Source organism: Vicia villosa, linkage group LG3, assembly GCF_029867415.1.
Source record: "Vicia villosa cultivar HV-30 ecotype Madison, WI linkage group LG3, Vvil1.0, whole genome shotgun sequence".
In the NCBI taxonomy this organism is placed as follows: Eukaryota; Viridiplantae; Streptophyta; class Magnoliopsida; order Fabales; family Fabaceae; genus Vicia; species Vicia villosa.
Genome location: NC_081182.1, coordinates 148,744,511 through 148,767,882, shown reverse-complemented (window position 1 = coordinate 148,767,882; position 23,372 = coordinate 148,744,511).

Below are 23,372 nucleotides of genomic sequence, written 5' to 3'. Positions count from 1 at the left end.
GTTCAGTACGCGCCGCGAACAGGTGACCGCGCCGCGAAGGCGTTGTTCCAAATCGTTCCGCGCCGCGAACATGTGTACGCGCCGCGAAGGCGTTGTTTCGATTCGTTCCGCGCCGCGAATGCGCGATGGCGCCGCGTGCTGTTGATGTTTTGTGATATTTTTAAGAAAGTTCAGAGAGGCATAACTTTCTAACCGTTGGTTCGATTGATGCGCCGTTTTGGGCTAAATGAACCTTATTAATCGATCTATGTGATGATGAGTTGACTGGTTTTAGAATGATGATAACATATGTTGCTATTTCTTGATGATGATGATGATTGTAGCAAATATGTGCATGTTTTCGACATGATGATGATAGAATTGTGGTTGAATGATGTTAATATATATGAACATACTTGAATGATGATGATAATTATTGAGGATGATGATGATAATGATATAAGTATGTTATATATGTTGTATTCATTCATGTGCATTGTTGATACTGTATCCATAAGGGATGTGTTGGATCAGTGAAGGGCATGATTCCCATTGTGTGGAATCTGTGCCGGCAGGGCCGTATCTGGATGATGATAGATCGGTCATGGGTTATACCCATTGGATGACGTTGGTACCACATGCATAGTGTCAGTTCATTCATATGCATGATTTATGACATGATTGGAGGTATTCCAGTATTGTAAATGCTGATGATGTGTTGGTTGTTATTTGTTTTATTTTGATTGTCTGTTTATGAAACAATTGGGTGAATGATGCAACTGTGACGTGTTATTGCTTTATAACCTTATAACATTTGTTAATTATGACGAGACTCACCCTTACATGTTGTCATTTTCAGACTGAAGATAGCGGCTGTTCGACTCGGTGAGGATTAGCTCATGAGTCAGTGTTTTTAGTTAGCGTCAGGTGTCATGCTCTGGTAGTTGTAACACTGGGAACGTTTGTTTGTGGTTTTGAATGTAACTCTATATTTATCTGTTTTGATTGAAGTCTGAAACATTTAGTAATAATGTAGACTTGATGTGGTATTTTCCGCTGCGTAGAACATGGTTTGGATAATGAGTTATGATTTTCAGGTGTTCGAATGATGCATGACTTATGTGACGTGTATATTTGTTATTTATGAATTGTGATACCTCTCTACATGTTACTCTGATTTAATAATATGTTTAATTGCCGCGGTTTATTTAGAGGGGTGTTACAATAGTGGTATCAGAGCATAGTCGGTCGTTGTGACCAGAGTCTTAGTGTCAGTGTCAGTTTTCCTGTGTATACGACTAATACGAGTTATTTGTCGATACTTTGTTCTGACTGGATTGTTGCATTTAAGCAGAACAAATGGCTGGAAGAGGAGGAAGAAACGATGATGCTCTTGCTGAGGCTCTGGGCATGATTGCTGGTGTGCTTGGAGGAGGGACTGTAGGAGCAGGGATTGGTGCTGATAGGCAACTGGGGAATTTTCAGAGGAACAATCCTCCATTGTTCAAAGGCACGCACGATCCTGAGGGTGCTCAGAAATGGCTCAAAGAGATCGAGAGGATTTTCCGAGTCATAGATTGTGCTGAGAATCTCAAGGTGAGGTTTGGTACTCACATGTTGTCTGAAGAGGCTGATGACTGGTGGTTGACAACAAAAGCTGAACTGGATGCCGGCGGTACAGCGGTTACTTGGGCTATATTCAAAAGGGAGTTTCTGAGGAGGTATTTTCCTGAGGATGTCAGGGGCAGAAAAGAAGTAGAATTTTTGGAGTTGGTTCAAGGTAACATGACTGTACCAGAGTATGCTGCCAAGTTTGTGGAACTGGCAAAGTACTATGTGCACTACAACAACGACGAGGCCAGTGAATTCTCGAAATGTGTTAAGTTTGAGAATGGCCTTCGTGATGAGATCAAACAGGGTATCAGGTACCAGAGGATCCGGAGATTTGTTGATCTGGTGGATTGTAGCAGAATTTTTGAGGAAGATAGCGTCAAGCTGAAGTCATCTCACTCTCGCGAGTTGGTTGACAGAAAGGGGAAGAAGCCTATGGACAGAGGTAAACCATATGGTAGAGGTAAACCTGTTGATTGGAAGAAACCCAGTGGGGGAGATTCCAGTGCTCGTATCAGATGTTTCAATTGTGGTGAGGTGGGACATCGTAGGAATGAGTGTAAGCTGAACCAGAAGAAGTGCTTCAAGTGTGAGGAAGTGGGTCATGTCGCGGCTGATTGTAGGAAGAGGGTGGTGACTTGTTACAACTGTGGTGAAGAGGGTCACATCAGTCCTAATTGTCCTAAGCCAAAGAAGAACCAATCGGGAGGAAAAGTTTTTGCCTTGACCGGGTCAGAGACTACTCCAGAGGACAGATTAATTAAAGGTACGTGTTTCATTCATGGCACACCTTTAGTTGCGATTATTGATACTGGAGCAACTCATTCTTTTATTTCTTTGGACTGTGCTACGAGGTTAAATCTTGAGATATCTGACATCAATGGAAGTATGATTATTGACACTCCTGCGTCGGGTTCAGTAACTACTTCGTCTGCATGCTTGAATTGTCCGATTGATATTTTTGGTAGAGAATTCGGAATGGACTTAGTGTGCCTTCCGTTGAAGGAACTTGATGTAATCCTGGGAATGAACTGGTTGGAGTTCAACCGTGTTCATATCAACTGTTTTGAGAAGACGGTAACTTTTCCTGAAGAGGGTTGTGCTGATAATCTGGAAGTGACAGCTAGGCAGGTGAATGAGGCTATCGGAGATGGTGCAACAGTATTTATGTTATTCGCAATGATGAATGTGAAAGAAAGGGTGGCTAGTAGCGAATTACCTGTGGTGTGTGAATTCCCAGAAGTTTTTCCTGAAGATGTAAATGAATTACCACCGGAAAGAGAAGTGGAGTTTTCTATTGATTTGATTCCGGGAACCAGTCCAGTGTCGATGGCACCGTACCGTATGTCGCCGTCTGAGCTAGCCGAACTGAAGAAGCAGTTAGAAGAATTGCTGGAGAAGAAGTTTATTCGTCCTAGTGTTTCTCCGTGGGGTGCGCCTGTGTTACTAGTAAAGAAGAAAGAGGGTTCGATGAGGCTGTGCGTAGATTACAGACAATTGAACAAGGTTACTATCAAGAATCGGTATCCATTGCCGAGGATTGATGATTTGATGGATCAGTTGGTTGGAGCGCGGGTATTTAGTAAAATTGATTTAAGGTCTGGGTATCACCAGATACGTGTGAAAGATGATGATATTCAGAAGACTGCTTTTAGAACAAGGTATGGACATTATGAGTATTCTGTAATGCCGTTTGGAGTTACTAATGCACCTGGTGTTTTTATGGAGTATATGAACAGAATATTTCATCCTTATCTCGACAAGTTTGTGGTGGTATTTATCGACGATATCCTGATATATTCCAAGAATGAGGAAGAACATGCCGAACACCTCAGAACTGTGTTAGAACTGTTGAAGGAGAAGCAACTTTTTGCCAAACTGTCGAAGTGTGAATTCTGGTTAGAAGAGGTTAGTTTTCTTGGACATGTGATTTCTAAGGATGGTATTGCTGTTGATCCTACAAAGATAGAAGCCGTGTCTCAGTGGGAAGCTCCGAAGTCAGTATCAGAGATTCGTAGTTTTCTTGGTCTTGCAGGTTATTACAGGAAGTTTATTGAAGGATTTGCAAAGTTAGCATTGCCGTTAACTAAACTGACCAGGAAGGGACAAGCCTTTATTTGGGATGCAAAGTGTGAAGAAGGATTCCAAGAGCTCAAGAGGAGATTGACTAGTGCTCCTATCTTGATTTTGCCAAGTCCGACAGAATCATTTGTGGTTTATTGTGACGCATCACTAATGGGTTTAGGTGGCGTGTTAATGCAAAATCAGCAAGTAGTTGCTTATGCGTCGAGACAACTTAAAGTACATGAGAGGAATTATCCGACTCATGATTTGGAGTTGGCAGCTGTAGTGTTCGTTTTGAAGTTGTGGCGACACTATTTGTATGGTTCGAGATTTGAGGTATTCAGTGATCACAAGAGCTTGAAGTACCTCTTTGATCAGAAGGAGCTGAATATGAGACAGAGAAGGTGGTTAGAATTCCTGAAGGATTATGATTTTGGTTTGAATTACCATCCGGGTAAGGCAAACGTTGTGGCTGATGCATTGAGTAGGAAGACTTTGCATATGTCTAAGCTAATGGTGAAGGAATTGGATTTGATTGAACAATTCAGAGACTTGAGTTTAGTGTGTGAAAGTACTTCTACTAGTGTTATATTGGGCATGCTGAAGCTGACTAGTGGTATTCTTGAAGAAATCAGAGAAGGTCAGAAAGCTGATGTTGGATTAATTGATAAGTTGACTTTGGTAAATCAAGGCAAGACTGGTGAATTCAGAGTTGACGAGAATGGTATACTAAGGTTTGGTGATAGAGTTTGTGTTCCTGATGTTGATGAACTCCGAAAGCGTATTTTGGAAGAAGGACACCGTAGTGGATTGAGTATTCATCCTGGTGCTACTAAGATGTATCACGATTTGAAAAAGTTGTTTTGGTGGCCGGGAATGAAGAAGGAAATTGCTGAATTTGTGTATTCTTGTTTGACTTGCCAGAAGTCAAAGGTTGAGCATCAGAAACCGTCTGGGTTTATGCAACCGATGTTTATTCCTGAGTGGAAGTGGGATAGCATATCAATGGATTTTGTGTCGGGTTTGCCGAGGACTGGCAAGAATTGTGAAGCTATCTGGGTCGTGGTAGACAGGTTGACGAAATCGGCACATTTTATACCGGTGAGGATGGATTATCCGATGGAGAAGCTAGCTCAGTTGTATATTGAGAAGATAGTTAGTCTTCATGGTATTCCTTCAAGTATCGTGTCAGACAGAGATCCGAGGTTTACGTCTAAGTTCTGGGAAGGTTTGCAGAAGGCTTTAGGTACTAAACTGAGGTTGAGCTCTGCTTATCATCCGCAGACGGATGGACAGACGGAGAGGACAATACAGTCGTTAGAAGATTTGTTACGTGCTTGTGTGCTGGAAAAAGGAGGTAATTGGGATAGCTATCTGCCTTTGATCGAGTTTACTTACAACAATAGTCATCATTCGAGCATTGGTATGGCTCCGTTTGAGGCTTTGTATGGTAGGAGATGTAGGACGCCGTTGTGTTGGTATGAATCTGGTGAGGGTGCTGTGATTGGGCCAGAAATTGTACAACAGACTACGGAGAAGATTAAGATGATTCAGGAGAAGATGAGAGCTTCTCAGAGTCGTCAGAAGAGTTACTATGATAAAAGAAGGAAGACACTTGAGTTTCAAGAGGGAGATCATGTGTTTATGAGAGTTACTCCTATGACAGGAATTGGTCGGGCATTGAAGTCAAGGAAGTTGACTCCGCGTTTTATTGGACCGTTCCAAATTTCTGAAAAGGTGGGAGAATTGGCATATCGTGTCGCTTTGCCGCCGATGCTTGCAAAATTGCACGACGTGTTTCATGTGTCTCAATTGAGGAAGTACATTCCAGATCCGTCCCATGTGATCCAAGTAGACGATGTACAGGTAAAAGACAACTTGACGGTTGAAACATTGCCTGTGAGGATTGAAGATAGAAGACTGAAGCAATTGCGTGGCAAGGAAATAGCTTTAGTCAGAGTAGCTTGGGGAGGACCAGCTGAAGGGAATGTAACCTGGGAGCTAGAGAGCCAGATGAAAGATTCCTATCCGGAGCTCTTTGCTTGAGGTATGTTTTCGAGGACGAAAACTCTTTTAGTGGGGGAGGGTTGTAACGCCCGTATAATTTTAATATTAATTTAATTTTATTATTGAATTAATAATTAGAATTATTAAAGAAATTGTGGAAATAATAAATAAAAGAGGTTTTGGCTTTTGGGTCATATGTGGAAATAGTGAAAGAAGGGGGGGTGATTCTGTAAACCCTTTTACTGACTTATTATTATTTTACAATATTGGAATTGGGAAAAGAAAGAGCGTGAAAGAGCAGAAGTCTGAGGAACGAGGAACGTGAAGGAGAACGGTAGAGGGAGAGACCAAGAATCCAGAATTTTCCTAAGGTAAGGGGGGACTTGTCTTGATTATCATCTATTATCGGGTTAGGGGTTGATAATGCTGAATAGATGTAGAATTCGGATCGATTGGGTCATATGATAGGTTTAGGGATTGTGTCAATTGTATGATTTTTGACCCCTGTGTTTTGAATCTATGATGTATGTGTTGTTATAATCTCAATTGATGAATATTTGGTGTATTATGAGACGTAATTGGTGTTGTTTGTGCATTCTAATTCTCTATGTTCGCACTGGTATGTGTTGGGATGTTTGGGATACATGGAATGCTGTCTTCTCTGCAGATTGGGGTTTTTAGATTCGCGGTTCGCGCCGCGTACATAGGGGATGCGCCGCGAACCTGAAGGCGTAAGGCCAGGAAGTCTTGTTGAGTTCAGTACGCGCCGCGAACAGGTGACCGCGCCGCGAAGGCGTTGTTCCAAATCGTTCCGCGCCGCGAACATGTGTACGCGCCGCGAAGGCGTTGTTTCGATTCGTTCCGCGCCGCGAATGCGCGATGGCGCCGCGTGCTGTTGATGTTTTGTGATATTTTTAAGAAAGTTCAGAGAGGCATAACTTTCTAACCGTTGGTTCGATTGATGCGCCGTTTTGGGCTAAATGAACCTTATTAATCGATCTATGTGATGATGAGTTGACTGGTTTTAGAATGATGATAACATATGTTGCTATTTCTTGATGATGATGATGATTGTAGCAAATATGTGCATGTTTTCGACATGATGATGATAGAATTGTGGTTGAATGATGTTAATATATATGAACATACTTGAATGATGATGATAATTATTGAGGATGATGATGATAATGATATAAGTATGTTATATATGTTGTATTCATTCATGTGCATTGTTGATACTGTATCCATAAGGGATGTGTTGGATCAGTGAAGGGCATGATTCCCATTGTGTGGAATCTGTGCCGGCAGGGCCGTATCTGGATGATGATAGATCGGTCATGGGTTATACCCATTGGATGACGTTGGTACCACATGCATAGTGTCAGTTCATTCATATGCATGATTTATGACATGATTGGAGGTATTCCAGTATTGTAAATGCTGATGATGTGTTGGTTGTTATTTGTTTTATTTTGATTGTCTGTTTATGAAACAATTGGGTGAATGATGCAACTGTGACGTGTTATTGCTTTATAACCTTATAAAATTTGTTAATTATGACGAGACTCACCCTTACATGTTGTCATTTTCAGACTGAAGATAGCGGCTGTTCGACTCGGTGAGGATTAGCTCATGAGTCAGTGTTTTTAGTTAGCGTCAGGTGTCATGCTCTGGTAGTTGTAACACTGGGAACGTTTGTTTGTGGTTTTGAATGTAACTCTATATTTATCTGTTTTGATTGAAGTCTGAAACATTTAGTAATAATGTAGACTTGATGTGGTATTTTCCGCTGCGTAGAACATGGTTTGGATAATGAGTTATGATTTTCAGGTGTTCGAATGATGCATGACTTATGTGACGTGTATATTTGTTATTTATGAATTGTGATACCTCTCTACATGTTACTCTGATTTAATAATATGTTTAATTGCCGCGGTTTATTTAGAGGGGTGTTACAAATCTCCCGTTTCAGACTCAGCAATACCTGAAGAGTCCTCTAACCCTAATAAAGTTCTTAAGGTTGTCCCTTTAAGGACAATTAGCAGTGACGAAGTAAAGGCAACAAAGCCTAAAAAGACTCATGCAAAATGACCCAAGGAGGGTATTCACAACAAGGGTAATAAATCCTCAGCATTTGCTACCATGGAGAAACTTACTAAAGAAGTATCCAAGGATGTCGATAGTGCAATTACCAGGATTGTTACTCGTATTCTGAAGGAGAATCATCAAGTGCCTGAAATATCTATTCCTCTTCAAACCAAAATGGCTGATCCCGTCAATAACACCAGTAAGGCTGAGACTGCTCACGCCGTTGATAGTGACCTAGAAATCAACAAGGATGAACAAGGGGTTACTAAGAATACCAATGTCATCAAGGATATCAATGACATCGACAATAATGAGCACCCTAAGGCCAATACTGAAACTGATACTAATGTGGTAGACTTAGATGAGTACTCTGGAGACGAATTACTTACTTCCTTGAATCCGAGTATAGCCAACATGCTAATGACAAGAAGAAAAGGCAAAGTTGTTGTTCAAGGATCACCAAAAGGGAGCACTCAAGTGAACAACCCTATCAAAGACACTGTCAGAAAGAAGAGTACTTTTACAGGATCTATCAAGAGCAAAGTTGTTACCAAAAGCAAAAGGGTTGGTCCCTCAAAATCTTGGAGCAGGGTCATTCCAAAGAAAAGAAAAGAGCGGGAAATTGTCGAACCTAAATCTGATGTTGAAGCAAATGTCCCTGACATTCCATCAAGGAAGAAGCCTACTACCAGCAAGCTTGCTGCCAACATCCCTGAAGTTCCCATTGATAATGTGTTTTTCCACTATGCCTCTAATGTCAGCAGATGTAAATATGTTCTCCAAAAGAGGTTAGATGTTGAAAGGGAATTGGCTCCAAATGCTCTTTAAAACAAGGAGGTCTTAGAGTTGATTCAAGAAGCTGGACTGCTAAAAACTATTTGCATTACAAACTGTTTAAGGGAAAGCATGTTCCAGACATTGTCATGACATTAACGGAAATTTCCAAATCTGGAGCATCAGTCAGTAATGTAGAAGTCATAACAATACTAAAAGAGACTTGCAAAGAACTGGAAGCTAGAAAAATGTCTCTTGAACAAATGCTACGCGCTCTAGAAATGGATGAGAATGAGGAGTTTGCAGATACATAAGAGATGGAAGATAAAGATGATCAAGAAGTGGAGGAAGAAAGTGTTAGTCCTGGTGATGACTCTGAGAAAGAAAGTTCTTCAGACACCTCAGCTGGTTCTGACTCTGAGCAATAATTGCAACTAGAGTCTAGTGTGTTTATTTTTTTTTATTTTTTTTTGTTTGTTTTGTTCTGCTGTGTTTGGTTCCGTTTGTTTTATATTTGGACTTATTTAAACTCCTTGCGCGAGACAGCTTCTTTGGCTTTGGCAACATTTGTGGCCAAACAGGGGGAGAAGTATTATATGTCACCATCCCCAGAACAACAAGAATGGTGGTTCTGTGTGATCAACAATTATAATTGCTTATCTTTGTGTTGATCTGTGTTTGTGCTTGTGCTACTCTTATGCACTGTCTGTTTTTGTCCGAGAACTGTGTATATACTGATGATGTATGTTGTTTGTTTGTATTAGCTTGTGTTTGTTTTGATTATCCACTGCAAGTGTTTCTCTGGTATGGTGTGATATGATGTTTTAGCCAAAAATTTGCCAAAGGGGGAGATTGAATGTGTTTTGCATGTTGGCTGCATTATTGGTAAAACATACCTGGTTGATTGTGTTTATGCAGGTTGCATATTTGTGTGGAGCTAATACAAGTTTTGTAACGAATGTCATGATCGATGTCATGACATCCATGTGTGCAAGTAGGAGTTGTTATTATTTGTTAATTGTGTTTCTTGATTTATCCTTTTAATCAGTTTCGGAAACTTTTTATTGAGTGCTGCAGATTTCGTCCAAAATATCCTATTGACAGCACAACTTGTAACAGACAGTTGGTGCGTGAATTAGGTTAACTTTGTTAGCCCTAATGTATTTCTAAAAAAGCCCAAGGCCCAAGGCTGCTTATAAAAAGACCTGCAATCCTAATTTGGAACACAGACAGAAGATCGTAATTGTGAAGAACGGATGTTCTTTAACTGTCTCTTGTGATCCACGCTATTATCTTTGATGATTGCATTGGAATTAGTATGTGTTTTAGTTGCGTCACTCTAAGCTTTTAAGCACGAGTGTGTGTCTCTTGATTGAAGCTTTTAAGCAGATCAAGGTGTGTGTTTGAAGAGTGTATTCTATCTGTAATTGTTTATTGTTTATGTGTTATCACTGCTGTTATTGAGGGGGAGTGGAATCGAGATATTCCATATCTAGGTATAACCTAGGTAGAAGGGTCATTGGGTAGTGATTAAGTGAGGAGTTGTAAACTGGGAGTTTAGCTCTGAATTCATACTGCGAATAGTGGACTTCATCCCTGGCTTGGTAGCCCCCAGAGTAGGTTGTTTGAACCGAACTGGGTAAACAATTGTTTGTGTTCTTTACTGTTTTATGGTGTTTACTATTATTTTCTGTGCTCTTTAATTGTGGATGTCATAACATCCAGTTTGATATCGAGCGTGTGTTACTAGAATTTTCATGAGGGACCAAACAAAACCTTAATCCATTTAATAGGTGAAAGGACTACAATGCCCCTCAACTAAATCTTCATAGCCATTTTCCCCTTAGTTCTATCTCAACTAATATCATTACTATTTATTATAGAAAGAATTAAATAGGATATTACATTCCCCCCCCCTTTAATTAGAATTCGTCCTCGAATTCAAAGACTTACCAGAACAAGTGAGGGTAGGATTCCCGCATCTCTGACTCGAGCTCCCATGTAGCTTCCTCGGGATGCGTCTCGTCCCATAGCACCTTTACGAGGGGTATCTCTTTGTCCCTTAGAGACTTGCTAGCATGCTCCAAAATACCGCAAGGTTGTGGATCGTAAGAAAGATCTGGTTCCATTATACGGAATCCGGAAGGATAGGATGGAAAACATCAAGTACAAATCTTCGAAGCTGAGATACATGGAACACATCATGCAGTCCGGACAATGAAGGTGGCAACGCTAACTGATAGGCCACTTCACCTATCCGACTCAAAATCTGATACGGCCCACATATCTTGGACTAAGCTTATGCGTCTTGAACTGTCCTCCCAATCTCAATCTCGGGGTGACTTTCAAATACACGTGGTCCCCAACATCAAATTCGAAAGGTCTCCTCCGCTTGTCCGCATAATTCTTCTGTCTGACTTGGGCTCTCTTAAGATTATCTTGAATCACTTTGACTTTCTCGGTGGTTTCTTGTATAATCTCTAGTCCAAGAATACTCTTTTCTCCTACTTCGGCCCAACACACGGGAGATCAACACTTCCTCCCATATAGAGCCTCATAGGGAGCCATATGTAACACCCTTCTAAACCCCGCGGAAATTAATAATTAAATCAGAGTAACATGCAAACAAGGGTGCCACAATTAAAATAAATCAATTATCATCCTGTCAATGTCATGCATTCACTAAGGAACATTTCATTATAACTCATAATTCATAATATATGATGTTGACACAGCGGAATAACATCATCAAATTACATCACAACATCGATGTATTAATCCTCAAATAAATTAAACAAAAATAGAGTATCATCATAAACTCTAAACTAGCGTTCCCCCAGTGTTACAATATCAGAGCATGACACCTGACGCTATACTAACACCCTGACTTATGAGCTAATCCTCACCTAGTCGAAAGCCGCTATCCTCAATCTGAAAAATATAGTGTAAGGGTGAGTCTCATTTGCAATTAACAAATATTATTGCATTATAAATAACAACACATCAATAGTTATATTATTCACCCAATCCATCTATATTCAGATAATCCATCATCACACAAAACACACAACACCAATCATAACAATGAAGTACATTCAGACATGTTATCAAATTCATGCATATGAATGCAACTGACTCTATGCATGTGGTACCAACATCATCAATGGGAATCACCCACCAACCGATCTATCATCATCCAGATACGGCCCTGCCAGCACAAATTCCACGCAATGGGAATTCTGCCCTTCACTGAATCCTCTCATCATCTAGGATTCAGCCCTCATCAATGTTTATGAATGCATGCAAACATATATATAACATACTTTCATCATCACCATTCTATGAGTAGCATCATCTATACTCATTTCATCATCATCATCATCATCATCATTATTAAGCATGTTTATATATATCAGCATCATTCATCACAAATCAATCATCATCACCATCATTACAGAACATACATGTATTACACTAATCATCATCATCAAAAGTAAGAACCTACATGTATTCACATCTTCCAAAACAAGTCAATCATCATTGTACAATTCTCGACAATCATCACAAAATCATGTTTTCAAACATGTCTTATATTGTCACATCTCATCACATATGTCAACAATATATCATCCATCAAACGAACAAAGTATTCACATCATACTCATATCATTACATGAAATATCTCATGAGTTCCATTACACAATCAATTAAAATCATCATACGAATAATGTTTAAAATATAGCATGTATTGTCATATCTCATCATATATATGTACAATACATCATTCATCGAGCAATAAATTCATAATTCAAAATTTATTGAAAGCTAAACCTCATTTTATCATTTAAACTCATAGGTTATCTCATAAGGTTCATCATACTCGAAACGGCACTAAAAACGGAGTTACGGATCAAAAGTTACGCATCATTGAACTTTCGAAGAAAATCACAAAACAGAATTTTTACACATAGAAGCCATACGCGTATGGCACCTCCCATACGCGTATCACCCAAAGTCATACGCATTTCAGTCATCCCATACGCGTATCAACAGAACTAAATTTACACTGAAAATTCCCATACGAGTATCAACAGACCCATACGCGTATGGCCTCATTCCATACGCGTATGCCAGAATTCCATACGCAAAACACCAGTATTTCTCCAAAAATATGCAATTTCGCACCAGTCCGTTTTCCACTCGTTTTCACTCATAACAGGCTACAATTTTAAGTCTAAAACACCATCTTTTCACACATTAACATATGGTATTCATCCAATTTCATCAATCTATTATCCTATGTCAGTTTTTCACATTAAAACCCAACTTTCTATCCAATTATTGGGAACCCATAACTCAGATTCAGTGTTTATAACACCCCCAATTCTATACTAAACAAATAAGGCATACATTTTCGTAAATCAGAATAAAGAAGCATGCATCTCACGAGGGCGTTACACATAATTCAAAATAAAACAAACATTTTATCTTTAAACATGCAATGGTCATTTCCAAATAACACGGGATTTAAAGCAACATGCAAATCACAGCGGAATAATCATCTCATCAAATAAATGGTAAAGTCAAATGATTCCCATACATCATCCACCATATCTCAACATCTCGGCTCAAGGCCATTCATCAACAAAATAACGTATTCAAATACGAAATACAGTACGAGTAAACAAATATCTTATAACAACAAGTCATAAAATATAAACCCAACCCCATGTGTTACATATGTGATAGGAAAATAGCAAGTGTACTATTTTTGCCTATGTAGTAGTAATGGGAAAATCCCAAGTATCGAATCTCAAGGACTGCTTGACGATATAGAGTTTTATCAGTGTTTCAATTAAACAAAAGTTCAAAAGGTTGTTTTGATTGGTTTTGCGAATAAAGTGAATAAACAGAATACTAGAACGATGAACAGAGATGAGTAGATTGCTAGGGACGGTGAATGATTCTTCATGCAATGACTTTTCTGTCTCCATACAATAACATGCTTTTCGTAGTTAATTACCGGTTCTTTAGAGTATCTAATCCTAAGGCCTTAGTGAAAAGATCTTTGACCTCACAACCTAATTACTATGTCCATAGATAATTACTGTTATGATCAAGCATTCCAATAACAAGAAATTCCGGTTACAATATGATATCCCTAGTCCTAGGTGATATATATATTATATGTTCTTAATCATGTCCACAAATAATTTGCTGTCCAGCTACACTACTCATTCAGATTCAGAATCCGTTGTTCCGACGGATAAAGCATTATTAACGGATGAAGAACAAATTAACAAATACGAAAAGTAAAATAGTTATTGCATCAATTGAATAAATTCATCACAATCAGAATCAGGGTCACCCCCCTAGCAAAGAGGGGGTTTAGCTACTCATGAAAACAACAAAAACCATAGTTTTGAATGTAGACATTACAGATAAATGAAGGAATCAGATCTTCAATGGCTAATGCTCATAGAATCCTTCACTCCTTGCATCATTCTTGAATTCTCCAGCCTCTCTAATGTATTTTCGCTCCCAAATTCGTCCAGCCCTTGTCCAAACGCAACCTCCTCCTTTTATTTCTGCCAAACTGGGCTTTTCAGCAAGAAAGCCCATTCTTTTACGTGCACACGCGTGTGGACACGCGTTTGGTGGCTGTGACACGCGTCCTGGGACGCGTCCTGGCAGGGGCAGGCATTCCTTTGTAATTCTGGCAGCTGGGACGCGTGTGGGCACGCGTTTGGTCAGCAGACCTCAGCATTTCACTTCCACTCGCGTTTGGGGACGCGTTTGAGCAGCAGGATGCACTTTCATAGGCTCCACACGCGTGTGGGGACGCGTTTGGCCAGGCCATGTGCTTTTTCATCAGTTTCTTCACGTTTCGCACTGATTTTCTCCACTTCATTCATCTGAGCCTACAAACACTTAAACACAAAACCAAAGCATAAAATGACGAATAATGGGATAAAACATAAAATAAAATACTTCCAAGATAACTAAAAATAACGGTAAAAATACGTGTGAAAACCACTGATCAATATGACCAGAGCACAAGTGACTACTTAGTCACGACACCTTACAAAGATCTAAATCTCTAAGCTAAGCCTCCTTCGAAGCATCACTATCCACGAAACCTGCACGTTACCAACAAAGGATAACATTCAAACAGAAGGGTGAGAATTCAACTTCTTATAGATAAACATAATATGGGAAATGTAAAACACAACAAGAATACATTTCAAGAATTCATCACTCTTCACATAAACATGCATCATATGCAACTAATCAAGATTCTCATGTTTATGCCATACAACCTAGTTCATTCAATTCCACATAATCATACATGATTTCTAAACAATGTACATAATCATGTTTCACCAACATGTGGATTCTAAGTACATATCATTTTCGACAACATTCACGAAGTAACAATTGAATTCAAACATAATCATATTCTTAATATACAAGTTATCATCACATAATCACATATACATGTTTTTCCAAATATATAGACATGTATAAGATTCACCGATATATCGCAAGTATGAACATATATCACCAAATGCGCATATTTATATCTATCCCATTTCACAAAACATCATAGAATATATTTACATCATTGGAATCGTATCATTAATACTACAAGTATATATGTAATCACCTCTCTTACCCATGTATCATCCTCAATCAAACATGATTCACATATCCACACATATATACAAATATCATTAGTACATATAAATTCACATCTACATCACATATGTTTCAATCACATATATCAAATTCATAACACAACAACTAATGAATCACAAATCCACTTATATGCATATCCACCAACATCATTCCACACAATTCATATCACATAAATCACACCAACAACAACATTTCACACCGACACGTGCGACTCAAGTATGACTCAATGCGATATGCATGTGGATCCCATCCGTTATCATTTCCGGTCATGCCGATTGTCTTTCCTATATAGACTAGATAACCACCTCAAAGCTCCATACGGCGTTAAGCTTTCAAATCCCATTCGGCGTTATATTTGGGACAAGCAAATAATCTTCGCGAGATTACCCGACATTGCCACTTTCAAAGACTCATGCTTGTGTAAGTGTGCAAAAAAACAAGACTCATGCATTTAAGACGATCTCTCTATCTCTTAAACTACAAAATCACATCTTTCCAACATTGCACCATATACACAACATGACTTCAATGCCAAATAATGCATCACTCAACACACACCAATCAATCACAAGTATTCAATTCAAGTATCATCATTATTCAATCCACATATTGATGCATACACATTTAAATGATCATTATCAACAAGATACATTCAAATAGTATATATATATATATATATATTTATATATATATATATATATATTCATTCCAACATATCATGGATATCACGTCACTTAAAACATCTATGAATATTAGCCACAAGTCATTAATTCATAATGAACACATAACTAATAACATGTTATCCATATATTAACATTAAAATTAAACCATTCAACATCAACCAACTCTATCCTATCATATAGATAATCTCATTAGCTTCCTAACGCTTCGAACGGCGCATAAAACAGAGTTACGGATCAAAAGTTATGGTCTTTACAAGATCTTCTCAAAATTGAACCTCTAAGTCGACGCAAACTCATTTAGGTCGACTCAAAACTCCTCTAGGTCGACCTAACTGAAGGAAAAATAGATTTTTGGCTTTATGGACTGTTTAGGTCGACTCGGATTCTGCATAGGTCGACCCAGGCTGCGTGAAAACTCATATTTCGCCATTTTTCTCCCCTAATCCCCTCATACAACATCCATTAACCCATACACAATCCCTACATCAATTGAAAACGAATTTTGCACATATGTAAGGTTCCTAAACATGTTTCTAACCATGGGTCATTCATACAACACATTAAACATGAATAAACCATAAATCCACTTGATTTCACATAAACCCTATCATTTTCTAAATTCATGAAATTGATTAATAGAAAGCATACACAATATTACCCATTCATATAAACCTATAAGAACTTGGATTCAAACCCTTACCTCTATTCAACTCCTCCAATCTTCAAGAATCTCACAATCCTCTTCTATTCCTCTTCTCTTCTTTCTCTTCTCTTCCCCAAATTGTGTTATCTCTAAAACCCTAGTTTTCCTCTTCTTACTATATTTCTCTTAATGGGCTTAGTTATGTTATTACCCACCCATCCAATTATTAATTAGGCCCAATACCTAGTATACTACTAATAACCTAATTAAACCATAAAACACAACTATGCATATAATTAGATATTTCAATTAATTAGTAATACCACATAATAATTAAATAAACAAATAATTAATAAAACACACAAATAACCTAATAAATAAAATATCTAATAAAATTGGGCTGTTACAACTCTCCCCCACTTAAAAGATTTTCGTCCTCGAAAATTCTCTTCAAGCAACTAACCCCAAGTACAAATCCTTCATTCAACCTTCAAGTACCTTCTCTTCTAATCTCAAATCACTCCGCAAACTTCTTCAAAATCCAAAAGAAAACTTCGGAGTTTTATCCAAAACAATACTTGACGGAATACCATACAAACACATAATCCTCTCGGTGTACAACTTAGCAAGTCTTTCCATCAATTAATACATCCTTATCAGAATAAAATGAACACATTTTTCCGTCTATCCATAATAATCCAAATCAATTCACAATTACTCGACGTTCTCGGCAAACCCGGAACAAAATCCGTAGAAATACGATCCCACTTCCTCTCGGGAATAGATAACTGTTGCACCAACTAAACGGTTTCTGAGAAATCCAACTCAAATACACAATTCCGCTATATCCCCCTTCATAATTTACCACTAAACGTTTACATCAAATCTTGTTACATTTTAGTAGCATTATGATGTATACTCAAACCATTACAATGTCCTTCATTCAAAATTATCTTTTCCAACTTCGAAGTATCAGAAATGCAAACTCGATCATGACCTTTCATGACTCTAATCTTGTCAATCCGAAAGTGATTACCTTTACCTTGATTAATCAATGTCATCTCGTCAACCAATTGCAATCCAATTTCTGACTCTCTTTAATCTCGTTAAGAACACCAGACATAGGCTTCAACATACTAAGCTAAACACATGAAGACGTCGCTTCACAACCAAACTCAAATCTCAAAAATTGTTCCAACAATTTTCAACTCTTGAATCCTCAACATAGAAATATGCAATGATTTCCTACTCAATGCATCGGCTACAACGTTCTCTTTTCCAAGATGGTAATTTAAACCAAAATCCTAATCTCTCAAGAATCTAACCATCTTCTTTACTTCATTCTCAACTGTTGTAGTCACTACGCGCCTCAATTCTTGATCCAAACAATAATGTCTCTTATGTTCCAAAACAAACACATCGGCATACAACTCCAATGTATACATCGAATAATTCTTCTCATGAACTAAAAATTACCTTGAAGTATAAACTACCATTTGTCGATATCTGCATTAACTCACCTCATCTCGGATATCATATCCAAGAAAATTCACTTCTTCCAACCAAAACTCACATTCAGAAGGCTCTGCACAAACTTATTCTCTTTCAACATCCATTACACAATCCTTAATGTTCAGTATGTTCATCGCCACTTTTAGAATCAAAACATCTTCAAAACACTACCTCATAGGACATTCCTTTTTCTTATTCGACAAAACAAGTGTAGCTCTACGACCATACACTTAGACAAATGAAACTTTTCTCAACAACTCCTCAATTCGACTCGTCAACTTCTCCTTAGTCGCTTTACACAATACCGAGTTAGTAAGGGAAATTTATCTTGTCCAATACGATCTCATCTTCTATCAACAATAGATTAAGGGTGATCAAGTACTCAATTTGTCAATAGACATTCGACAATCATAATGAAACACAAACCATTGTTACTAAACCATAATAGTGTTCCTTCAGAATTTGTACCCGAAATTACTTAAAACACCAAGATCCAAAATCCCTCTTAAGATTACAATTACTTGCTTCAACTCCAAACAGTTCATACCAAAATTCTCATCAACTTGTTCTAGCGGAAAACAAATTAAATCAATTCCCAAAATCTCTACCAAAGATACTCAACAGACAATTCAAACATACATAAGAAGTAGAAACAAAACTCATAGCAGGTGTATCAATAACCATACTTCTACGCATGTCAGATAACACAAGATTCAATCTCTTAGCACAATCCAAAGAAATAAATGAATACGTTGCACCATTATCAATAATAAAACACGTACCTCTGATTAGCTTATCCTTAGTAGTGGTCTTAGCACCAGACAACGCAAGTACTTTTCCTTTCGATTGTTCCTTCTTCGGCTTGTCACACTTGGTACTAATGTGACCTTGCTCCCCACAGTTGTAGCAAGTCACCCTCGAACCCGCTCTACAATTAGCAGCTATGTGGCCTGACCTGCCACACTTGGAACAAGTAGCAACCTCTTTCTTACACTCAGCGACACGATGACCTTCAACACCATATTTGAAACACTTAAGTGGAGTAGGAGTCCCTCCCCCACTTAGCTTCTTGCCAAAACCAGATTGTTTCCTCTTGATATCATACGGTCTTTCACTGGATTGTCCTCTTCCTCGTTTCAATTTTAGAAACTTCACTTCTTTCTTCCCACGCACATCTTATGGAAAATAGTTTTCCCAAAAATGCATCACGAAAAGGAGTCCAAGTGACTTCAATACCTTCTCTTTCAAATCTCCGTACAGTATTACTCCACCAATCGTCAGCTCCTTTCGTCAGCATGTGAGTACCCAACTGCACCTTCTGTACATCCGTACAAATCATGATTTGAAAAATATTTTCCATTTCTCTCATCCATGCATGTGCTTTGTCCGTTCCATACTTTCCTTCAAAAGTCGGTGGATTGCACCTTAGGAAGTCTCCAAAAGCACATAACTCATCCTTTCCTCCGTAATCGGCATTCTCTTGCGGCACTTGTCCAATCGCATCAGTCCACCTCATCCCCGCCTCAACATTAATGTCGACTTTCCTTCCTGCGGCCATTGTCCTAAGACATCCAACGACCGACAAACAAACAGTATCGATCGTGTAAGATACACAAATCCAATACAAAAGGGATAGGAAGACATAAATGACCTGGCCAACTAACCGACCGTGCTCTGATACCACTATGTAACACCCCCAATTCTATACTAAACAAATAAGGCATACATTTGCGTAAATCAGAGTAAAGAAGCATGCATCTCACGAGGGCGTTGTCGCGGGGAAAAATCATCGTTTGTTGGGATGAGAAACCTGATGCCTTCTTTGGGCTCGAGTGCTCAAGAAAAATATTTTTCTTTGTTTTTGTCACGACCAAACTTTTTATTGTTTCCAAAGTAGGAAAAGGAAAAAAGCTGCAATAACCTTAAAAGTGGGGGAGAGATCTTGGGTAAGAGGGTTGGTTATACGAAGGGAAGGTATTAGCACCCAACGTATATATAGTACTCTATAGGCTTCTTTGTTATGTTTTTCATTCTATGCTATTGTGGAGGTTCTGTTGTGAAATAGGTGGGAAACTAAGTGTTTGTTCGATTATGCTCGCAAAGATCATCGCGATCCTCTGCATACATATCCCTTAGAGGGAATCAGAGCATTTGTAGCTCGAGGTCTACGGGTGCTAAGGTTTGAGTGGTTTGAGGGAGAAGTTTTGCTCGCCAAGGATACGACCTTGTGCCTACGTATTCTCAAAGGGATGTTGAGAAAGTCAGAGCAATCGTAGTTCCCACTTATGCTAGTGGAAGCAAAGGAAAAGAGACAAATGTCATCTCAATGTTCGATGTATCTAATCTATATCATCACATACATCTGTTTGATTTTGTTTGAAATCTTTTCATTATAAGCCCTGGGCTGTGCCACTTATGGCGCTTAGAATGATAAAGATGATTTTTTGTTTAGCCAGCCTTGTGGCTAAAACTTTCAATGAAGTCAGCCTTGTGACAAAAAGTTTTGATCAGCCAGCCTTGTGGCAAAAGTTTCGACGAAGCCAACCTTGTGGCAAAAACATTAATTAATCAGCCAGCCTGGTGGCAAAAGGTTTGATTGATTAGCCAGCCTTTAGGCAAAAAAGAAATTTGATTGATTGATTGTTTGTGATGATATAGATGAGATACTCCTATCATAGAGATGATAAATGTCTAATCTCCTAGGGTATTTGTTTTGGATTATGGGGATGCTTATAAGAAGCCCGTGGGTCCTTGTACGAAGCCCAAGAGGAGGCTATCCGAGGGTCCTTGCATTGTAAGCCCAAGAGGAGGCTATGGGAGGGACAATCGAGGGTCCTTGCATTGTAAGCCCAAGAGGAGGCTATGGGAGGGACAAGTCGTTTGTACGAAGCCCAATAGGAGGCATGGTATAGTTGGTTTGAGCTCTTAGAGAGATTTCACCGGGAAACCATACTCTATGTCCTAACCTAAACTAAGGGAGATTCTTTGCACGAAGCCCAATAGGAGGCTATGGGGAACCTAGTGTTGTACTAAGTTGAACAAGTATATATAACACGATCACAAATATGAACAAGTACGAACAAATATGAACAAGTACATGAACAAATATGAACAAGTATGAACAGTTATGAACAATTATATAGGACAAGGTGTGTGTATACAATGGAGTTTATGAAGGAAATATACCTGTAAGGATGATTCGTTTGTATACACGGGGCTCGGGACTTATACTCGGGGAGAGGCCCATTGAGTTTATTCAAAAGCTATGTAAACAAGTATTTACAAAAGGGCTCGGGACTTATACCTACATGGAGGCCCATCGTATTTTTGGGAAGATTTAAAGAAAACCTTCGTTTTTGATTTGTTATTCGAGGTTAAAAATCAAATTGATCGAGGTATGTACAAAAAGGTGTATGTACAAAACATGGTTGATTGTTTTATTAACAGCGCGAGGTTTCGTCGTTTGAAAACAGTTTGAAAGTTTTGAAAGAAGTTTTTAAAGAAAAATTGTACAAAGAAAAAGGAATGGGACTTATACTCTCTAATATTCGAGAGGCCCAGTTGTTTTAAAAATCAATTGATCAATCCAAAAAGATTTGATCAAGAGTTTTTTGAAAAGAAAACCAAAAAGAAATGGTTTATTGTTTTGAAAAACTTTGATCGTTTGTTTTAAAACAGTTTGAATTCTGACAAAAGTCAACTTAATTAAGATAAAAACAAATTTTATGCTTAATTAAGACCTAAGTGATTAGGGTTTGATCACAAAATATTTACAAGTGATTAAGTTTTGAAAATTAAGTGAAAAAAAAACTATTTTTAAATTATTAAAAACATTTAAAAACAAGTCACTTTAAACTTAATAAAAACACATTAAATAAATATTTTTTTTGTGATTTTTTTGGATATTCATAAAATATATATTAAATAAAGAGTGTAAAAAAAATGAAGTAAAAATGATTAATTTTGATTGGTCAATTAATTAGATGAAGTTGTAAAGAAAATGAAGAAAATAAGTGGTAAAAAAGAGGTTTTGGTCCTTATGAGTGTTGAACTCGTGACCTGGAGGTTACTACTCAAAAGCTTAGCCAACTGGACCACGCGCGTGGTCTGTTTAACACTTGCAACGAATTAAATATATTTTGAATCAATTTCCAAACTTCAGTTTCAAAAATATGGCGCCAAGAACACAAACCCCAATTTGAATTTGAATTTTCTTAAAACTGAATTGTTTTGATCAAGTGAATAGCCTATCTTGCTCGATTTTTCATAAGGAACATGATGGTGATCTTTAATTTCATTTATTTTCACTCTAAGATCATTAATTTTCTGGAAATCGTGAAGAACCCTAATTCTATGATTCAATCTGAAATTGTGTAAGATCATGATATGATGCAATTGATTGAGGGTTATTATTCAGTGATGGTGCAGAAACAAGATGGCAAAGCAATATTTCATTTATGATGCATGTATGATAGAGTTTGAAGTTCAAGTGCACCTACCTCAAAAACGGCCAAACTGAGAATTGAATTCTGAGTTGGAGGTGTTACAGATGCTTTGTAATGATCTGGATAGCTTCAATGATGATTATGGAAGGTGTCAGGATGCTTGGAACAACCTGAATTCATCTGAGCATAGTCATGGTACCCGATCTGCAATAGCTTCAAGAGTGAATCGAATTTGAAGATTCAGAGGTTACAGGTCATGGATGATGGTTGGGATAGCTCACATATGGTATATGGAATGTGTTTGGATGATTAGCTTGGACAGAATTGGTCTGGAACTGATTTTGGCATGATAAGGCTCTCTTTATGCATATATGGAAGTGAGGTAGTGATTTTGGAATTTAGGTGTTTTTGGGGTGTGTGAGTGGATCAAACACATCACATATGATGTTTATGAGTTATTGGAACCACCATCTTGGCCAGAACTTCAATGGTTTAGAGGTTGGAAATTCTACCTCTTTAAAACTTAAGAAACTTGCATTCTAAGAAAGAAAGAGAAAACCTATGATTTGTGAGGTTTTGGTGTGATTTGAAGAGTGGAAATGACCTCTATTTATAGGCCAAGCTTTCTGAATGCAAAGCCTTTGCAAGTGGATCAAAGAGTGATGATTTGGCTTAAGAGATAGAATGGAATCTTTTACATTAAATGCAAAATGGTTAAAATGACTTAACCATGGTTAAACTTCCAAGCTTCTTATCTCCTTCCATTCTGATCTTCAAATCAGAAAATATCTCTCAATTATTGCATTGATGCATCATTACTTGCATTATAGGTCATATAGTGTTGAAACTTAGTGAAAATGGTTTGAA